General features: G+C 37.1%; 1 pseudogene; it reads right to left on the bottom strand.

Moving 5' to 3' along the window:
• Nucleotides 1-17,727: 17,727 nt before the first annotated feature.
• LOC119807442 lies at nucleotides 17,728-19,836 on the bottom strand (annotated as a pseudogene).
• Between the last annotated feature and the right edge of the window lie 1,487 nt (nucleotides 19,837-21,323).

Below are 21,323 nucleotides of genomic sequence, written 5' to 3'. Positions count from 1 at the left end.
ACATATTTATTATCTCCCAACTTTTTCTTAAACTTTCAGCTTTAAACACAGGATTTAAGCTTACCTTAAGTGTTGCTGATATCAGTTTAAAAATTAACCTAGCCCATTTTCCTCATGTTGCTTTTATAGATGAGGAAATGCGGTTTAGCTGTGTTATTTGATGTACTGGAGACAATGCTTTTGTTTAATGGCAAAAAAAACAGAAGTGAGTACTTAGCCTCCTCACTCTTAGGAGTTGTTACTTCCCTTCTTTGACAGTTTGCTTCTTTTAGTGTGTTAAAAATGCAGTTCTCAGCCTTAAGTGCACATTAGCACTACCCGAAAAAAATTTATGAAGCCCCAATACCCAGGTTACATGAATCATCAATTATTTAGAATCAGTATACTTAGAATTATCTAGCATATTCTAAAGTATACAAAATTGAGAACTGCTGCGTATGTCTTTTCATACATATGTGAAATACAGGTGCACAATAGAAGGTCCAGAATTTGAACTTAATTTAGGAGAAAACGAAGAATCAAGCCACATTTTAGATGGCTTTCTTTGCAGCAGGGTGGTTTTATGCATAGAATGAATGATCACAAAGAGATTCGTTGCTCAAAGAGTTCTTGAAATAAGAGACGATAAAGAGCTGGATTCAGGTGTCAGCAGTGACCCTGTCTGGGGAACATGGAGAATAGTGAGTTGCTTCTGGAAACACTTCTACAAGACCTGGATTCAGGTGTCAGCAGTGACCCTGTCTGGGGAACATGGAGAATAGTGAGTTGCTTCTGGAAACACTTCTACAAGACTTGGAAACACGTATGAAGGCTACCTGAGAGAACAATTCCAGAGCCTTGACAATCGTGCCTATCCCAATTCTGGAAGTAATTTGTTGCCCACATGTGGTAAATTAACACTTTGAATGACAGTGTGCCAATTTGCAAATTACTTCTTTCAGGGAATTAATGACTGCCGAGTATAATCACCATGGCATTATTTTATTGGCATTAGCATTAATAAATATTTCATGAACCACCAAAAAAATTATAGTCCCAACATTTTGAAGAATAGACATTGTTCCAAAATAGGAAATACCAACTCTAGACTCTCACCAGTGACAATATTTTTCTAAATATTCATAAATAAAATAACAATTCATTTGAGTAGCAGATTAATTGAGATGAGTTTCAATTATACTTAATGTTAAGTAGTTTTGTTTGTGTAATTATGGTCTGAAGGGCTTGAGAAATCAAGCAGCATGATTTTTAGAGCAATTTAATTGTAACATTGGAGTTTTCAGAGACTCTCTAGGTTTCGGTTGCCTTATCTATAAATCAAATAAAATGCTTTCTACATATGACAACAATTTTCTGGTGAGGATATCCCATTTATCTGAGTATTACAAAGTCTTACCTTTGCACTTTGCACATTGTTTAGTTGTGTGTCTCTATGTTAATTACTACAATTAGAAGTTTCTCTGATAAGTTTTGGTATTGATATACAGGTATAACTGTATGTCATTATGAATCATTTTGTTACTATGATCCTTTAGCAGAAAACTAACATTAAGCATTCCCCTAGGCCTATTACCTGTCTAGTTTCAGATTCTTAGTCATTTTAGCAATATCATCTATGGGTTCTCTCTCACAAAATGGGCCTCAAATCTAATCAAAAAGTGGCTACTTACTCCCATAACATTTGTGCCACTATTGCACCAATATTTCTTGCAGCAAGTCTCTGTTGTTGGTCACAGGGTCTACAGCTCTATAAAATTGGTGATTCTATTTCCCCCTATAGTGTGCAAAGTACCTTCCAACACCATAAATGGTGGGCAATGGAGATCAAACTTCTAGCTGTGGATGGCTCAAAGGAAACATTATCTTTCACATACAACAGGAATGAAACATATGAAGTCACACAAACTGACCACCTTACGAGACCCCTATAGATTCCAAACAGACAAAATCCCAGCACTGAAAAGTTGAGGTGTATAGCACAAATAATAAAAACTCAGAGACAAATATTGGGGTTCAATCTGAAGATCAGAAGAGCAAGGCAGTCAAGTTACTAGAGCTCTTACCTCTAAGAAATGTTCAGTCTGAAAGAGAAAAAGTTCCTGTCCCATCCTGTCTTATATTCCTCTCTAGTGTGGGGATTAAAGGCATGAGCCACCACCACCTGATCTGTTTTTGCATTGATCTTGTGTAGACCAGGGTGACTTAAACTCACAGAGATCCATCTGCCTCTATCTCCCAAATCCTGGTATTAAATGTGTGTGACACCACTGCCTGGCCTCTAGTGGTTTAGTTTTACCTTCTGGTCCTCAGAGAAGCTTTATTTATAAAACATAAATAAAAATATCACTAGGTTTCCCCTTTTTGTGTAAAATAAAAAAGTTAAGAACAGGCTATAACTAATATAAAAGCTATATACAATAAGTACAATAACTATATACAATATATACAGGCAATAAATATATCCACAATGTCTAGTCTATTCACATTTGACAAATTCAGAGAAAATACTCCATATCTAGCCTATCTTGGTGATTCCAAAGTCTTGTACCTAATTTACTTTCTATCATAACTTGCATTGATATCTAAAACTATCTTTTATTATTATTATTACAAATTTTCACCTCTTCCCCTCCTCCCATTTTTCCCCTTCTCCCCAATCTCTCTTCCCCTCCCTCTCCAGTCCAAAAAGCAGTCAGGGTTCCCTGCCCTGTGGGAAATCCAAGGTCCTCCCCCGTCCATCCAGGTCTAGGAAGGTGAGCATCCAAACAGACTAGGTTCCCACAAAGCCAGTACATGGAGAAGAATCAAAACCCAGTGCCATTGTCCTTGGCTTCTCAGTCAGCCCTCCATGTAAGCCATGTTCAGAGAGTCCGGTTTGATCACATGCTCCATCAGACCCAGTCCAGCTAGCCTTGGTGAGTTCCCATTAGAAAGGCCCCACCATCACAGTGGGTGGGCGCACCCCTCACTGCCTTGACTTCCTTGCTCGTGTTCTCTCTCCTGCTCCTCATTTGGACCTTGGCAGCTCAGTCCAGTGCTCCATTGTGGGTCTCTGTCTCTGTCTCCATCCATCACCAGATGAAGGTTCTATGGTGGTTAAAACTATCTTTTGATATCTCTCAACCTTATATTCTTTACATTTCTTTAGTGAAATCTATTTCTGTGTCACATAAACAATGATAACTATAATTATCTAGTCTTCAACTGCCTCAGAGATGCAAGAATGAGATAATATTAACTGTGTAAGCAGGAAGTGCAAACAAGCAACTTCTGAAAATTATGAGAAATGAAAGAAATAGCTGGCTGCCTGGACAGTCATCCAAAGTTCCTATGTAATATTGAAGAATCCATCTTTGGCCTACAGGCCTAGAATATCTGGAAGACTTTTCTATGAAGCACTGACAAACTTCCAATATAGGTGGAGCTCTCTTTGAAATTTTGTGCTTTATGGAAAAGTCTTCCAGATACTATGGTTCTGTAGGTTGAAGATGGATGCCTCAATGTCACAGAAAAACTTTGGATGACTGTCAAGGTAGCAAAATATCTCTGTCAATTTTAGAGTTTTGGAAGTTCCTTACAATGCATATCCTGTTTACTTATGTAATATTGTATTCTTCTTGAGTCTTTGATGGAGTTGAAGATAGTTATAATCATAAAAGATATATTAGAGATAAACTTTAGACTCACAAAGATAGGATAGATGATAGAGTGTTTGTTTAATTTGTCATATGGAAATGGACTAAATATTGTAATTATAAGTCTTGCTTGATAACTGCTTTGTTAAATGTATTTTTACATGTTAAAATTAAAATCTTCCTCTTTATTTAGGCAGAAAAGAGGAAGTAATGTGGGAGGTGACATATGTATGCTGTATGTTTTATTGCCACTGGTTAATAATGAAGCTGCTTTCGGCCAATGGCTTAACAGAATATATCCAGGATGGAAAAGATACATAGAGAAAGCAGGCAGAGTCAAAGAGATGCCATGTAGCCACCAAAGGGGAAAGACCATTTTAGAGCTTGCTGGAACCTTGCAGGTTGGCCATGATCTCGTGGTGATGCACAAATTAATAGATATGGGTTAATTTAAGATATAAGACCTAGCTAACAATATGCTTAAGTGGTTGGCCAAGCAGTGTTGTAATTAATACAGTTTCTGTGTGATTATTTCTAGTCTAGTAGAGCAGTCACTGCCTACAAATCCCCTTTTCCAAAGCAACATATTCTTAGACCTAAATTTTGAAGTCAAGATACCTTTAAAATATGTATTGGTTTAGCTTATCAGCCCCCATAATCAAAAATTTCTCTGTAGTCAAAAAATTCAAAGAAAACACAATAATATGCATAATCCAGACTCTTGTGTATTTTTTTATCTTTATGTGGCTTATTTTTTATTCTCTTTATTCCTTTAATCTGTGACTGCCAATACTCTATTACTTTTAATGTCTCTTTAAAGACTTTGTTTTATTTTTTTCTATATTCCCTTTTCTCCCTCTCCCAAGCCAATGTACAGTTTTTACAAACACTATGACCCATTCAGAGGTTTATTTCTGTCTGGTTCTATCTTTAATACCTATCTGTAATTATTTTATAACCAGGAGCACTTTTAAAGTGGTAAACAGCTTGGTTGCAGTGTCCCTGGATGTTGACTCTCCCTCTCTCAGCCTTTCAATATGGTGGAAGTACCTTTAAAGCCAGCTTTGGGGCTGCTGGGTGGGAGCCATGCTCACCACCTCAACCCTAAAAAGCAGTTGGCACATGCCGCCATCATGTACCTTGCAGCATGCTGCCCACAAGCTCCATTCAAGTGCTCAGCATCTTGAAAGAGTCAGAGGTATTCTTGCAACTAACATAAACCAGGAAGCCTTCTTAAAGGAGCCATGCAGCTTTTCCTACTATTGCTCAGTCAGAAAGCCTTCTCTTAAAGGAATTATGCCTCTGCTGTGTCTAGCAATCAGATCCTGCCCACGAAAATGCTATTACCATGAAACTGTGCTTAACTCAGTGTGTGTGTGTGTGTGTGTGTGTGTGTGTGTGTGTGTCTAGAATTTCTTTCCAAGCTCACTCAGGTTTTGTGTGAATGTAGTTGCCCACGTTGGCACGCCACTTTGTAGGCAGAGGATGCTTGTTCGTTCCTTGCTAGCCAAACCCAAAATACAAACACTATAAAAATACAGAAACTGTATTAATTACAACACTATTTGGCCTATTAGCTTAGGCTTTTTTTTTAAAAAAAAAAAAAAAACTAATTCTTACATCTTAAATTAACCAGTTTCTATTATTCTGTGTATCACCACAAGGTTGTGGCTTACCAGGTAAAGTTCTGGTGTCTGTCTCCTTTGGCAGCTACGTGCCATCTCCCTGACTCCAACTACTTTCTCTCTATATCTCTGTTCAGATTTCCCATGTAGGTTTATTATGTCCTGCCATTAGCCCAAAGCACCTTCTTTGTTACCCAGTGGTAATAAAACATATTCACAGCATACAGAGGGTAATCCCATATCATATTATGTTTTTTCTGTTCATTTGTACCAATATAATTTTTCTTTTTTTAATTAAAAATAGACATTTTTCTCATACTTATACCCTGATTATAGTTTCTCCTCCCTCTACTTCTCCCTCCAATCGCCCATATCCACTCCCATTGTGTCTCTCATTAAAAAGCATGAGCTTCTAACATAGAACTACCAAGCATGCAAAGTAAAATATAAGATGATGCAAAACCTTTATATCAAAGTTTTACCTGACAATACAGCAGTCCTAAGAAGAAGCAAAGGTGTCAGAGACTCTCTTATTCTTATAGTGACTAGTTTTAGAAAAATTCTAAGCTAATAGCTATAATATATATGCAGAGGACTTGGTCCAGACCCATGTAGGCCCTGTGATGACAGTGTCAATCTCTATGAGCTCATGTGTGTCTTATTTAGTTGATTCAGAGGACTTTGTTCTCCTGGTGTCTTTACAACCATTCTGCATCTTCCTCTGCAGGATTCCCTGAGCTCCGAAGGGAGGAATTTGGTCAAGACATTCAGTTTAGAATCTCTTTCTTTGCTTAATAACCAGATGTGAGCCTCTATATCTGTTCTCATCTGCTTCCATATGAAGCCTTTCTGATGATCACTAGATAAAGCACTGATCTATGAGTACAGCAGAATATCATTAGAAGTCAAGAAGTCATTTTATTGATTTTTTTTTAAAGACCAGTTGTGTTTGGTTTCACCCAAGGTCTCTGGGCTACCTAGTCTCTAGGTCTTCTCTCTATTCTCAAGAATGGTCATGTCTGAGTTCCTTCTTGTGGAGAGGCCTTAAGTCAAATCAGACATTGGTTGACAACTCCCACAGTCTTGTGTCACCATTGCCTTAGCATATATTGCAGGCAGGACAGATTGTGGGCCCAATGTTTTGTGGCTGGGTTGTTATCCACTTTTCTCTTCTGGTAGCCTATGAAGTACCTTTATGTACTACAGATGTTAGACTATATAGGTGACGGTGCCATGTAGGCACTAACTTGACTTCTCCAAGTTCAATGAATTGTGTGGGAATTGCTGTTATTTTTGGAAGAGGAAATTTTTGACTTAACATCAGCCTGGGGTGTTTGGGAATTTCCAAGTGACCTCCTTGGCCAACAACACAATTGAATGCAATCCAGTTCCACCACTAAAAGCCTTGCCTGGCTACAAGAAATGGCTAGTTGAGACTCCATACCTCCCACAGCAGAGTTCCTCATGGTATATAAAACTTACCGAAAGGAATGTATTACAAGGTATTAGAGGTATTAGAGAAAACCAGCATATTGAATTTCCAGCAAGTTGAAAAGATTGTTGCCTGGGTTTAAGAAGAAAAGACTCTAAAAAATACTCTTGAGCCTTTCTTTTATACAGTTGTATAAATGTCCCTGAGCCTTGTGGTGGCAGGTTAAATCCTTTCTCTGATAATTTTAGATTATTCTTTGATATATGTGATTTTTAAAAATGAGAATAGATTGTTCTTTAATACAGTACATCACAACCACAGTTATCCCTTGGTCATCTACTCCAAGCTCCTTCCTATATCTTCTCTCCCCTAGATCTGTTCCCTTCTGTTTCCTTTCAAAAAGGAGAAGGCCATCAAAAGAGACAACAACTAAACACGACAAAATGAGATTCAGTATGACAAGAAGAAAGCTCTCATATGAGGCTGGACAAGGCAACCCAATAGGAGGAAAAGAGTCCTCAGAGAAAACAAGAGTCAGAGACTCAACTGCTCCCAATGTCTGAAGGCCTACACAAACACCATGCTAACAGTTATAACATATCCACGGAGAATTATATTATGCTCTGAGCTCGCTGCATCTGAAGTGAGGAAGGGGTTCTGTGGCATGTTTCCTCTACTCCCCCGCACGGATTGACTTGTGGTCAAGAGCATATAAAGTATCATACATCGTTTGGAGGGGGAAAAAAGAGTTACCCAAACTTAGAGATTCTCTTCAACTCTCTTGAAATCTCTCTCTCTAAGTGTTACAATACTTTCATTTTTATTTCCTTTAAATTCGGGCTCTTGGCTTCCCCTCTCAATTTAAAGCCATATCAACATGACTTTACTCTAACCTGGACTATAATTCTTCGCCTCCAAATACCTGCCAGTTTCCACTTGGTCATGTGTTATTTCCTCAAATCACTGTTTCCTATATTTAACCTGTCAACACCAATTGAATTGTCTCAGGCACAGAGTCCACACGACTGTCAGCTCCTCTGGCCCGAAATCAGAAGCCTCTTTGATTCACAGCCCTTTATCTCATCTGCCTTGGCAATCTCTGAAAGGTTTTAATGATTACTCCAAAGCATTTCTTGTATGAATTATATCTACTGTTTCCTGCATCCATCACCCTAAGCCAAACCCCTCCCAGTCCTGTGCTGCTGAGGTGGTTTCCTAACAGTTACCTCACCCATAATTGCTCCATCCGACCTAAAGCTAATAAACAACATTTTTATCTATGTATAAAATATTTCAAGCCTGGCAGTGGTGGCGCACGCCTTTAATCCCAGCACTCGGGAAGCAGAGGCAGGCGGATCTCTGAGTTCGAGGCCAGCCTGGTCTACAAGAGCTAGTTCCAGGACAGGCTCTAGAAACCACAGGGAAACCCTGTCTCGAAAAACCAAAAAAAAAAAAAAAAAAAAAAAAATTTCAAAGTATACAGTATATGCTATCATTTAAAGTGAAGAAATCAAGTTTGTAAATATTATTTTAAAACGCCAAAGAAAAATATAAATACTTTTGATTTGATAAAACTGAAATTACGGTTTTAAAAAATAGAGTTGTACAAAAATATTGACAAGCCAGGAAAGCAAAAATTACCCATTTTTTTATGGGTCAAAAGTTTGAAGGGATTTTCTCTGGGCTAAAATTGAAATGATAATAAGACCACCGTTTTGAACCCACTGAAGGAAGGTTATGGTCCTTTTCCAACTCCCTGGGACACCTACACATTTTGCTCATGTATTCCTTTCAGTTTCAAAGGCAACAATGGCCTGTGTAGTCTTAGTAATATTTTCTGTCCATCTACTCACTCTTTGACCCTTTTTTCCGCATTTAATTGGTCTTTTGATTCCACCAAGAATATAAAAGTATTCCAGGGTTCCTTATTTCCAGATTAGCTAATTAGCAATGGTGCCTATATCCCATTTCCTCTTAAGAAGTAATATGCAACTTAGTACTATAGCTCACAAAATATTCATAGGTTTTAAGATTACAGTATGGATGTATTTGGGGACCCATTATTTTATCTACCATAATATATTTCAAATTCCTTGAACACACACACACACATATACTTTTATATATACTAAATTATTCAAAGAATAGATATCAGTGTCTAATCCATAGGTTTGAATAAAACATACTATTTTCATGTACTATTTCAATTCTTCTTAATTTAAGCAATGGCCATAAAGATTAGGAAAATAAGCAGAGTCATTTTAATGACTAATTTTGCTATTATATCCATTTGAACATCTTTCTATGACTTTTAATGTTAATGTCTTCCAAGTTGATAAATCAGATTTTCACTTGTATGTTTTTACTTCTGGACTTCTCTTGCTGTTTTCCTTTTACATGACTGGCCTTTCACAGATGCCAGCCATCCTTCAAAATGAAGAGTTTTAACTTCAAAGTTTCCTTAGATCGTCACAGCATCCCCTCATCTGAAGTTCTATAACACAGCTTATACCATGAAATTCAACCAAGTGCTAACCATTGAGGTTTGGAATTTAGTATCTAACCCTACCAATAAGATGGGAAATGTAGAGGCTTGGTAATAACAAAATACCCCAAATTGTTCCCGTAGTATCACTTGAGATCTGATGGCGATATGGTGCACACTTAAATATATTTGTCAAATATGCTTCTGAGATTATTTTTGCTGAATTTTTTAGACTAAAGTCATTTTGATTCATTCTTAGTTTTTGTTTCATTTTTCACAATGAATCCCATTTTGCACATGGAAATAAATCTTATTGTCTTTATGTCTTTGCCACTAAATCCTGAAAGTCATCATGCTGCCTACCTTTCAACTCTCTCTTCCCTGTTTCCAGATCCCCTTTCCTGGTCTATAATGTGATTGTCACCTAAAATTAAATAAAACTTTCTGTAGCTCTATATTCCCTTTCATTTAAATCTTTCTCTTGACCCATTAGCAGTCAAGTCCTTTAAAACCCATGTTCTCTGTTTTAATTCTCAAAGTTGATTCTCAAATTTTCTTTGGCTCTGTATCATAACAAAGGCACTCATCTGACAGATGATGTTTGATAGACAACCAAGTGGACTATTTATTTGCTTTTTCCTTTGTTCACTGTGTTGCTGTTGTTGTTGTTTTGCTTTGCTTTGCTGTCGATTTTATTTTTACAGGAACTTACAGCCCAAGCCCAAGTGGAACTCTCTATGTAACCCATAGGCTTCAACTTGTAACCTTCCTGCTTCATTCTCCTGAGATCTAGAGTTAAAGGTGTGCAATATCAGATTTTACATGTGAACTATTTTTTCTTGTTTATTAAAATCTTAATATAAAAATTAGGATAATTTATCTTATTACTCTATTATTTTATGTATTTTGACTGTATGTATATCTATATGTATGTCTTTGTACTATCTATGTACCTGGTGCCCGTGAAGTTCAGAAGCTTACCTAAAACTGGAGTTACAGAGAGTTGTGAGACACCATGTAGGCACTGGAAATCAAGCCAAGATCCCTTACCCACTGAGCTCTTAACCTCTGAGTCCACTTTCAGGCCCTGTGAACTAGTTTTAGTTTCTGACTCACTTCGCTACTTAACAGAGTTTGCCACTGGTGGTTGCCTCTTTACACTCTTCCTTGACTTGTAAAGTTTCCGAAGTGGACTCTGGCCTTGTCTATGTGGCCATCTGATGCATTCTCCATGTTTGAGACTTCAGAGATCTAAAAATTCATTCTCAATGGTACTCTTTTTAATAATGGGAAGGTATCATATTCTGGAAACTAGATTTGTAACATTTAGGGATGTATACTGTCTACTACTAGAGTGGAGAAATTGAACTGTGACTACATTTAATTTTAACAAACTTCAATTTAAGCAGCATTATGAGGCAACAGCTCAGTGTTGGCATACATAGTTTTAAAGTGCCTGATTCTTATTGGCAAGAATTTCTCAAACAAATCAAAGAGTCCTTGAGCGATAAGATAATCAACTCCAGGGTTTTATTTTGTTCATTTTTGCAAGAACCTACTCAATTCATGGACTATTTATTTATTTATTATTTATTTATTATAGGCACTGAAAGAATTAGTAGAGATGACCATTTTTCTTCTTTATTCTTCCAGAGAGATAGACTGAAAGAAGAGGACAGCAGAAGTCTTGAAGCAGGTGGAGAGGACTCCTCAATACTTTACATGTCTAACATCCATCACTCAGGAATTTATTGTTTTTCTATTTTAAACAAAGTATTGTAAGTACTCTTTTATCCTTGAAGCTTCAGATATTAATATTCAGATCTAGGAATGAAAGCTTTCTGAGTAGTGATTTCAAAGATATAACTCAACATAACATAATAGAATCATTAACTCTACTGTTTCAAAATAATACCCTTAAGCTACTAGGGTAGGTCAGATGTTTGGGGGCACAACTGAAGAATAAGAAATTGAATTTCACGTGATTCTCATGGTACCTGTGCCTTGGGAATTACTTGGTCATGTTCTAAAAGTTTTTCATGTCTCATGGTCCTCCCATTTCGTTGGTATCATTTTAAATATCACTACTCTACTCTTTTCATTATACTTTATCCTATACTTTGAGAAGTTATAATAAGCCACTTATATAGAGGAATTCCTATTCATTAATAATTTATGTGCCAGATATCTGTTATGTGTATGTTCTTTTCATTTTATATAATTTTATAAGATGAAAAGATCACTCTTTTTTTACTGATTAAGAATACGAGCCTTAGTTTAAATAATTTCATTATTTTTGTTTTTACCAATAATTAGTATTTTGGTAGGAAATGCTAACCGTACAGGTGCTACATGAATAGGTCCTCAAAACTTCATCAGATTAGAAAAACACATAGGTAATATAGTAGGCAATGCATATATGCAGAACTTCATTAGGACCCATTTAGCAGAATTCGTGTGAAGATGACTGATTGAAAAAGAAGGAGAATGGAAAATGTGAATAAAAGAATATGGATGAACAAAATTTAAAACAGTTGTAATAGTGACGGGAAGGAAAGCAAGAGAGAAACTGAAGCTAAAAGAGGAGAGAGAGAGTTCCAATAGCATTAGACTATGTTAATAAGAGCAAGAGTGACCCTCCCTCTGTTGTTTCCATACAAAGCTAAGACCCTTTCTGTGAAGCACACTGTTCAACAGAAACACTAGCTGTCAGAAGTGGGCACTTCAGCGGTATCCTTAGTGTTATCCATAATGTGTGCAGGTTACGGTAGGGAGCAGGGGGACCTCTGCCAATTGTTTTTTGCTCAGTATTGATGTCTGTCTCCTCCCGGTTTATTTTTAAGCATAGTTTCCTCATAAAACCAAAACATATAAAAACAAAATAGTTTGTAGTCAGTTTTCTTGGTGTAATTTTTAATTTAAGCATGTGGCAAAATTATATCTGTATCTTTGTCTTTTACATTTCAGAAATTGCATTCAGTTTTTTAGTAGGCATCAACTCTGATGGATATTAAATATATGACCTTCTTAATGTCTGGTTATTTATCACCGAACATTATCATAGGTCCTGCTGAATTTAGTCCTAATGTCAGGAACAATACATTAACACATACAGATCATTTCAGTGATGTTAAGTTAAACCAAGAAAGTTTAAACCATAGCGCTGGAAGTGAGAGAGCACAAGAAGAATAATGCTCTATACAAGATAATTGATCTACATCAGATTATTTTTCAATATTTTATCAATATTTTCCTTTTCTTGATGTTTATCTGAATTTACATTTCTTACCAAGCTGAGTAGCCTAAGGACAAAAGTGCTATCATGTGCAAAAAATTCAACACCACTTTTCTTTGTTGTTGTTGACTAAATCTGGTTTTAATTCTGAGAAGAATTTCCAAATATGACCCTGGAGCAAGGCAGAAAGCAAAAGTCAACATGATTCCCAAGGTATTAACGCTATCAAAAAAGGTCTAGTGTTTCCTCATATACACACAATGTGAAATGAATCAAGATATGATGTCATGCATTATTGCAGTATTTATTTTCATTACAATTTACACAGTTTGTCAAGGTCAAAAAGACACTAGTCTTACAAAAAATGTGGGATTTGAGTTACATCAATCCTTTCTCACTCTTGGAAAACAAACCATGAATTTTCACAAATTTAGGGCATAATGCTAGGGAACAGACGGTCTCCAAATTCAAACATAAGGGGCAATATTTCTCTTTTTAAAAGCTTCATTGGAGAAAGTTAACTTTTGTAGTTATGTTGAAAAAAAGAAATGCAAAGACCTGGGCAGACAGCCCTTTCTTCTTTAGAAGTTGCAGAGGCCTTTCTTTCAGCGGCGTGATTCCCTGCCATCCCCCCACTCTGCCGGTCTACTAAATTCCCTCTCACATCTTCTCCACAGCCCCCTCCCACATACACAGGACAGAAGCCGAGCAAGTGCAGAAGAAAATGAGAGTAACGCGAGGGAAGACAGCCGCGTGGTTCACATCACAAGATCAGAGGGAGCCCAGGAGCAGAACCTAGAAAAATTCTTTCACAGCATGCAATATAGAACAAAAATCCCCGGAAAACTCAAATACTACTATTATCATGTTTCAAAACAAGAAAGCTAGGAAAGGTGACAAAAGGACCCAAGAAAGGATTGGACACACTGTCAGCCACCTGTGCGCCAGGTGGAAGGTTCTCATCAGTCCCTTTAATTCTTCCCTTTGATGTACGTGCCCAATCAAGACAATAACAAGTCCTTGAACCAAAATGAATCTCCTGTGATAGGACTATCACTCTGGGTGATAAACAAAGCCGCTTAAAGACACAAACTAGCTCCGCAGGTGGCCTTCGCTCACTCCAAGAAAGCTTTTGATTAAAATAAAAATGTAAGGAGAAGTAAAGTTGAAGGAAGTCACTCACAAAGTTTTATTTCATTTGGAGGACATAAACACGGGAATGAGACCTCTTTAACATCTCCACGAAGGTAGGCACATTGATCAAACCAGTCGGGGAGTTAAAAGGAAACCACTTCCCTTCAACTGCCTCTGTGCTTGTGCAGTTTCAGGAGAATAGCCATCAAGTGTTGAAGAGCCTCTGAGTAATTCCTTTCTGCAGTTTTCTCAAACTTGCTCGACAGCGGATGGGAGCATCTGTTCAATGGGCTCGATAAGAAAGCAGAAAGGCAAACTTGATTTATAGGAAGACTGTGACTTCTGACCTAAATGCAATGTATTTTGAGGCAGCCTTCTCAGATCAAGAGATGAATACTGGGGGAAGGCAAGTGAAAGCAGCCAAAGCTCAGACGAGAGATGGAAGAACAATGGGAAGAAAAGCAAAGAAACTCGGGCCAGATTTCAACATGAGGAAGAGAAGAGCTGATGGGAAGGAATTTCTTCCCACATATACCTACAGATTGCTTGCTGGCCAGGATGAATGGCAATTTGGAGACACGACTTACTGCCCAGTGTTTGAACAAAGCAAACATAACTGTTATAGACTGACCATCTTAGAATTCTGTTAGGCCTCTGATCTCTTAAAGCCCTGGATCTCTTAAAGATCTCCGGGACTCTGATCTCTAAAAGATCTCTTGAAGCGCTGCTTCGTAAACAGCTACAAGTGAGAAGGAGCACAGAGTCACTGAAATGTGGTTCTTTATTATATATCAAGAAAAACTGATTTAAAAATGTAAACCATGAATGAACCAGCATTTTCCTTTTTTCCCCGTTTTAAAACTGTTTTTACTGAGCTTTATGCTTTTCAAGCTGCCACTTTGCAGGTGGGTTTGAAGGTTTCTAGGGAAAAGATGTTGCTCTAGAGCTCTCTGCAATATGAATGTTTATAAATGCTATTATTTTTCCTTGAAAATTTATAATAAAATTTTGAACATCAGAAATTAAAGACATTGAAATCCCTGGGTCTAAATTCTGTCTTTTGATAGAATCTAAAAATTAAATACTACCTTCTCAGTTAGTGTCTTGTACTTAAATAAAAATGAACATAATTAGAAAATCGAACTCAAATTCTTCTGTGATTCTAATTATCAGCCCAATTCTGCAAATTGTGTGCAATCAGAAATTAATAATTCTTGATTTGTCTTAATAATAGAGGACTAGGGTGACAAGAATAACTTAAATCAATAAGAATTACACAAATCTATCTAAACCAATGCTTTTCATTTTCACTTATCAAATAATTCTTATTTTAAAAATTAAGTGTTGCTATGCACAGATGCTTATAAATATGATAACAATAATTACTGTGTAATTCTAAATGCTATATAAAATATGCTTGAAGTGTAAAAAAAAGTGTTAGGTGCTTGGAGGAAGCATCAAAAACATCTATACATATTTGGACTGTATCAGTTTAAAACTTTAAAAATATTTGGCCTATAAAGATTTGACAAGCTTTTCCTTACACAAAATATAGAAACAAGAAATACAGAACAAAGCACAGTCAGTGTCCTAAACTCACCAATTAGACAAAAACACACTTTAGTATTAATATGCTTTGGGGATAAAGAGACAAGAAAGAGAGAAAGTGAGAGGAGAGAGAGAGAGAGAAGGGATGACTATGGAGAGAATCTCTGGCTAACAATGAATATTTTATGAAAATAGATATTAACCATTTTTATATGAAAGACACACTTTGGCTCTTAATAGTTATTGTAACATTTTTCCACTTAGCCATTTTCTCAGTAATTTAGTGGGTTTTGTATGTTTTGTATTTGGTCATTAAAACTCTTATAATTATAAATATAAGCAGAAGTGGACTATGGGAGAGAGGGCTTGAATTTCCCTCTTCCTTTAAGTCATTTTCTCACTATCTCTTTTCTCTTCTGTATCTCTTTTCTGGACTAGCCAACAACGGTTTCTTAATGAGAACTCTGCTTGGAATTAATCTCTCTTTTTAAGGATCTATATAATCATATCCCTTGGCTTCACGTTCAAACAATGATAATAAAAAATCATGAAGCAGACAAAATATTAAACATCCAAGGTGTGGGTCCTGGTGAAGTAGCCAAGGAAATGCAGATATCTGGATCTTGGGGTACCAGATAAGCTACAATGTATTCCTTTCCTGAGTCACTACAACAGCCACAAATAACACGTTAGTTTTCTTAATTGTCTTTGAACATGTATAAATAAACCAAATCGCTGTAAATAGAAAAAAAATAAATAAATATAATAATGTTTATAATTATAATTATAAATATAAACATGAATTACTTTTTCTTAATGATTCCTCTCACTGTGTTTAAACCTAAAATATCAGTAATAATTTATATAGAAGACACAGTTCTGTGTAGATGTGATCTTTGGAATCATAATTCTTAAGTATTTAATTTCACATTTTCTTTTTTTTCTATAAAATTATTAAAAACTCCAAAATGGTAGATTTTTGACACAGCATAGTTTTTATTAACCTGAAAGTTTATGAGCATAATGTTTCTGTGTGCTTCTTAGGCAAATGCCCTCAGTTAATTTCTTACATTATGTGTTCATCCAAATCAAATAATCAACATTCATATATTCTCCTTTATCCCATTCTAGACTCTGTCTAGATTTTGCCAACTTCTTAACTAAAAGCTTCTTACATTCATAATGAAGTTCATGGTGTGAATGCTGGTAACTGAGCTTGAAGAATAGCAATTGCTCTTAACCACTGAGCCATCTATCCTGACCTCATCGTTTTAAAAGGCATTTTCTATAAATAGGCACATGAAACTGCATTTTTCTTCCACATTCCATCTAAGCTACCACGTCACAACAACTTGAAACCATAAGCAGAAATTAGACTGGCTCCTCTGTTGGACTGGACAGTTTCTGGAGAATGAAAAACAGCAACGTCTTTCTTAAGTGTTTTGTTTAGGGTTTGTTGTGATCAAATCAGACTTCTTTGGCGTTTGTTCTTGTTGTTTCAACATGAATCAATTGACTAGATTTTCAAACTCTGTTTTTAATGTCTAATAAACTATAGAAAACTATAGCCATCATAAAAGATTACTGTCCCTGTTTACTTTGCTACAGCCGTTTAAGGATCTCGACTGGATTCGAACCATCTTCACCATTTGTCTGCCTCAAGGTCTTTGTTCTTGCCTTCTCTCTGGAAGGAACATTGTCCTTAGTTAGTAGAATACATATTCCCCTTACTTCTTTCAGGTTCACCCCTGGAAATGCCTTCCTTGACCATTCAAAAAAAGCAATCACAATCCATTCCACTACAGCAGTCTGTTGTGCTTGATTAAAAAGTATTAATTGTGTGCATTTATGTGTGCCTGTATAGGAGTATGTGATGTATATGTTATTGCAGGTGCCCTCAGAAGCCAGAAGAGGGTGTTGGATCCTCTGGAGCTGGAGTTATAGGTGGCTGTAAGCTGTCTTGGATGCTGGGAAGCAGACCCCAGTTCTCTACAAGAGCTGTACACGGTCTTCAGCGCTGAGCCACCCCTCTAGCCTAGTCCTCCTTTCTGTTGATGATGCCTTTTCAGTTTCTGTGATGGGCTAACTTTTGTGGTTGTTTTTTTTTTTTTTTTTTTTTTTTAAACCAAAAGCCAAAAAAACAGATTTGGTTTAATATTGCAACAATAGAAAACAAACCCAAGCACTACACACTAACAAACGTACTACAACCCAGGAAAGGGGACATGCAGAGGCTACAATCAAAAGCTAAATGTTTATAGGAGACCACAGAACTGACTATGACCCCTTTGTGGCGGTGGTGGTACAAGCAAGTACTATATCTAGAGATGCCAATGCCCACCCCAGCCAAACCTTATTTTCACACAATAGTAAAAGACACAGTCACTTAAGAGTATGCAGTCCTCACAACGAAGAGGTGGACCTGCTGCGTTTAGGTGGCTTCACTGGCTCTTTTTCCAAGCTGCTAGTACTACAGCAACAGATAACAAACAAGGCCTCATGGCTTCTGGCTGATCCGGGCACCTTCAAGGGCACAGATGTGAATTTCCATCAGTTTCAGTCTTGGCTGCAGTTCCGTAACTCACTCCAAGGAGTAGGTTATGACAGCAGCTAGCCCACACCTGAGAAATACTTTATCCTTGGAGGCTCTTATTTAGGACCCTGTTCTTGTGAACACATGTGGGGCACAGCATGTTGTCCTCCAGGTGTGGGGGTGGAAAGGTGCAGGCTGGCAGCAGGAAGAGGGCAATCACTTTCCCCTTCTTCTCAGGTACCCAGGCTTGTCCAGCGTGGAACTGCAGCCGAATCCAACCTGTTGAGTCTGCTGGAAGGCTTCTCCCGTGGACCACACACCATAGTTCCCCATAGGTCTCAGGTGTTGTAATGGACTGCAAAGCCTCGATCTTGTTAGCATTGGCTGCAATTCTGGACCAAGACGCCAACACTGCCTCAGAGGCAGTTGTGGTCACAACGGTCGTGCTAACTTCTTCATAGGACAGGAGGCTCAGTAAGGGCAGGCATCTGCTCCTCGGGTACAGGGACCATTTCCAGAGGAACTATCACCTGAGGACAAGAGTCTTGTCCCTCCCCCTTCTCCGTCTTTTTTTTTTTTTTTTTTTTTTTTTTTTTTTTTTGACGTGTCTTCACCCTGGCCTCTTTTGGTGTGTCAGGAATGTTCTCTAATTCAGGCATTTGTTTGGGGAAAGAACTTGCAAGGAGTCGTTTGTAAGTCTCTAATTTCTGGCCTTTGCTGCTCAGCTTCTGCTTCTTGCACCATTCCCGCAAAATGTCTCGGTGAATCAGGTTCACTGGGGGCAGATAATCTGGTAGAGGAGGAACTGGTATTTTCCTAGGAGTGGGTTTTGGAGTCTCAGCATCTCCTGTTTTCTTCTTTGATTTACAATTGTCCTCTTTTGCTGTCTTGTTTGGTTTTTTTTTTCTTTGCAGGGGGCTTTGCAAAGGATGTGCTCGGTTGACCAGACGTCAGGCAGTCCACTTCTCTTGGCTCTCTTGTGCTGCTCAACTCCTTGTTTCCAGCATCCTCTATCTTCGAAGTAGAGGAAAACGCCGACAGAAAATTCTTCCACCTTCCCTGTTGTTGTTTTTTTAAATATTTACCATCACATGCTAATATGTCTGCATGTGTATTATCTCTTTCTCCTAGAATGCAATCCTGTAACAACAGACTTTGCTTGAAAATATTTTTCTAACACTATATCTTCAGTAAAGCTTCTATGCATATTAAAGATTGTAATTAAGACATTAGTTGTTGTGGAGTATAGCTATTGTACCACCATTGGTACATAAAGATCACAAGCAATTCTTCAATCAATATTTTTGGATATTTGATATTTATTAAAATCAGCAGGATTTTGAAAGCTGTATTTTTTAAAAGAAGAACAATAAACTTAATATGTGTAATATTCGTGAGGTCACACAATCACAGAAAGAAAAATATTGCATGTTCTCTCTACGAATCTAGCCAATAATCTATTAATATATGTAAACAAAGGCACATGTGGATACAATCTAATACATAGAAAGTGCAAGAAGACAGGGTAGATTTCAGGGGATGTGGAAGGACTGCTTGCAGGTAATGAACGTAAGCTCTGAGAGAGGACAGAAAACCAATTGCTTTCCTAGTTGGAACTCTCAAGGAGATTTCATTTTCAGTGGTAGATAAATGCATACAGAAATATGTAATAGTGTAAGTGGAACAATCAATGTGGAGTCCCACAGCTTCAGAATGACTAGTCTACTATGTATAAGGTCAATGAGATATATAGATTGTGGATCCAGTTAATTTTTGTATGTGGTGTCCATTTTATTTGCAAGTTTTATAATATAGTTTCAAAATGCCATTTATCCTCAAAATTGTTTTGTGGAGGAGGTCAAAAATAATGGAAGTACACAATATATTTGTTGAAAGTGATCATTTTACACAAAATTCAATTAATGCATACTAATAAAAAGTAAATAATTTGAAAATCAATTTGGAAAATCTTTCTAAGACTGCTGGCCTAACAGCTGTACAGTATGTGGATCTAAAAAAATGGTTGTTAGTATGGCAATGTATTTCAAAGTTTACAACCACTAATGCGAGTTTTCTCGAAATAAAAGAGCAGCTTGAGTGGTAGTCTTATAAAACCTTGTATTTCTGTTAACTTTTGCTAAGAATCTCACGTTAGGAAGAACTTGTCCACTGACCTCACCTTCGTTAGGGTGCTGTTTTTTGTACACATGCTGTATATCACCAGAAAGGAATGGAAAGGGATTCTTGGCTTTTTCCTCAAGGAAAAGTTTGTCAAAGGATGCAGTTTTGATGTATTTCTAATTTCTCCCCAACTTGCTATGTAGGTCTAATATACATAGCTTATTTTAATTCACATTGCAAACAAGTGACAATCTGGGAGAAAAGCACACAGTATTAGAAAAGAAAGTCCTTCAAGGTCTGATTGCATTGTCCTTCATTAATTGTGCTTAACGATTCATTCAAACTTTGAAATCTTTTTTTTAAAAATATGCTTTACATCATTTATAAATAACAATAGAAAATTAAAGGCTATATATTATATTTTGAGCTACTGCACTCACTTCTTAAAAGAAAATTTTCTTATATGCTTACAATGTTATCCATGATAAAAAATAATGTTTATTAGATTCTAACTGTATTATTTCTTACTTTTTAAAATACTGGATTTTAAATGGCTATGGTTGTCTCAAATAGAAACAATATTTTACTTTTAGTATTGAAGAGCTGATGCACTTTAACATTAAGCTCGCCGACTGCTTATCACTTCTCCCTCTAATATATCCATATTATATGAGAGAAGAAGAGAAGAGAGGAGAGGAAGGGAGCGGAGGGGAGGGGAGGGGAGGGAAGGGGAGGGAAGGGGAGGGTGAGAGAAGGGAGGGGAGGAGGAAGTCATTTACAAAGCTGAATTAGGATGCGGTAACCTGGGTTACATAGTGAGTTTCCAAGCTAGGTAAAATTTTGTCTCAAAACATCCAAACCAAATAACTAATTAAAACAGAGCAACAGGCACAAAAGCAAGAAAGTGACTCTGCTGAATAAAATGGAATGTGTACACCACATTGAAAAATGAATATGAGGCTGTAGGTTCATATTCTGAGCAGAAACTTATTTACATTTTATACAAAGATTCACACAATGGAGAGAGTTTACCAGAACCTCATTGGTTCCTAACCCAAATTTCTGGATTGTTTTAATATGTTCTGTTCCATTGTACATTGGATCTTTTGTAACCTTGTTTTGGGTCACTGGGACCAAGATTGTCTCAAAGACACATCCCTCTGAGAGGCAGAAGGAACCCAAGAACAAATCCTGTCCAGTCTGTTGACTTTCCCACACTTCATGGTATACAAGAATGTTTGCCTAATGAAGCATCGTTGGACAGAGATGCCATATCCTTCTGGATCCAGACCATGCTTGTTTATTCTCCAATAAGTCATTTATATCCCTGTCAGCACAGAAGTAAATTGCAAACTGTAGGTACTCAACCTTTAGCATATACAGGAATTTCTTGTTTGCTTTGTAGGAAATCTAGGTCAGAGAACTGGTACAAATTCCTCATCCTCTACTCCAATGGTTCTTAACCTTCCTAATGCTGCAACCCTTTAATACAGTTCCTCATGTTGTGGTGACCCCCAATTATAACATTATTTTGTTGTTACCCTCATAACTGTTATTTTGCTACTGTTATGAATC

This window comes from Arvicola amphibius, chromosome 2 (assembly GCF_903992535.2).
Source record: "Arvicola amphibius chromosome 2, mArvAmp1.2, whole genome shotgun sequence".
Lineage (NCBI taxonomy): Eukaryota > Metazoa > Chordata > Mammalia > Rodentia > Cricetidae > Arvicola > Arvicola amphibius.
This window is presented reverse-complemented; position numbering and strand designations above follow the sequence as displayed.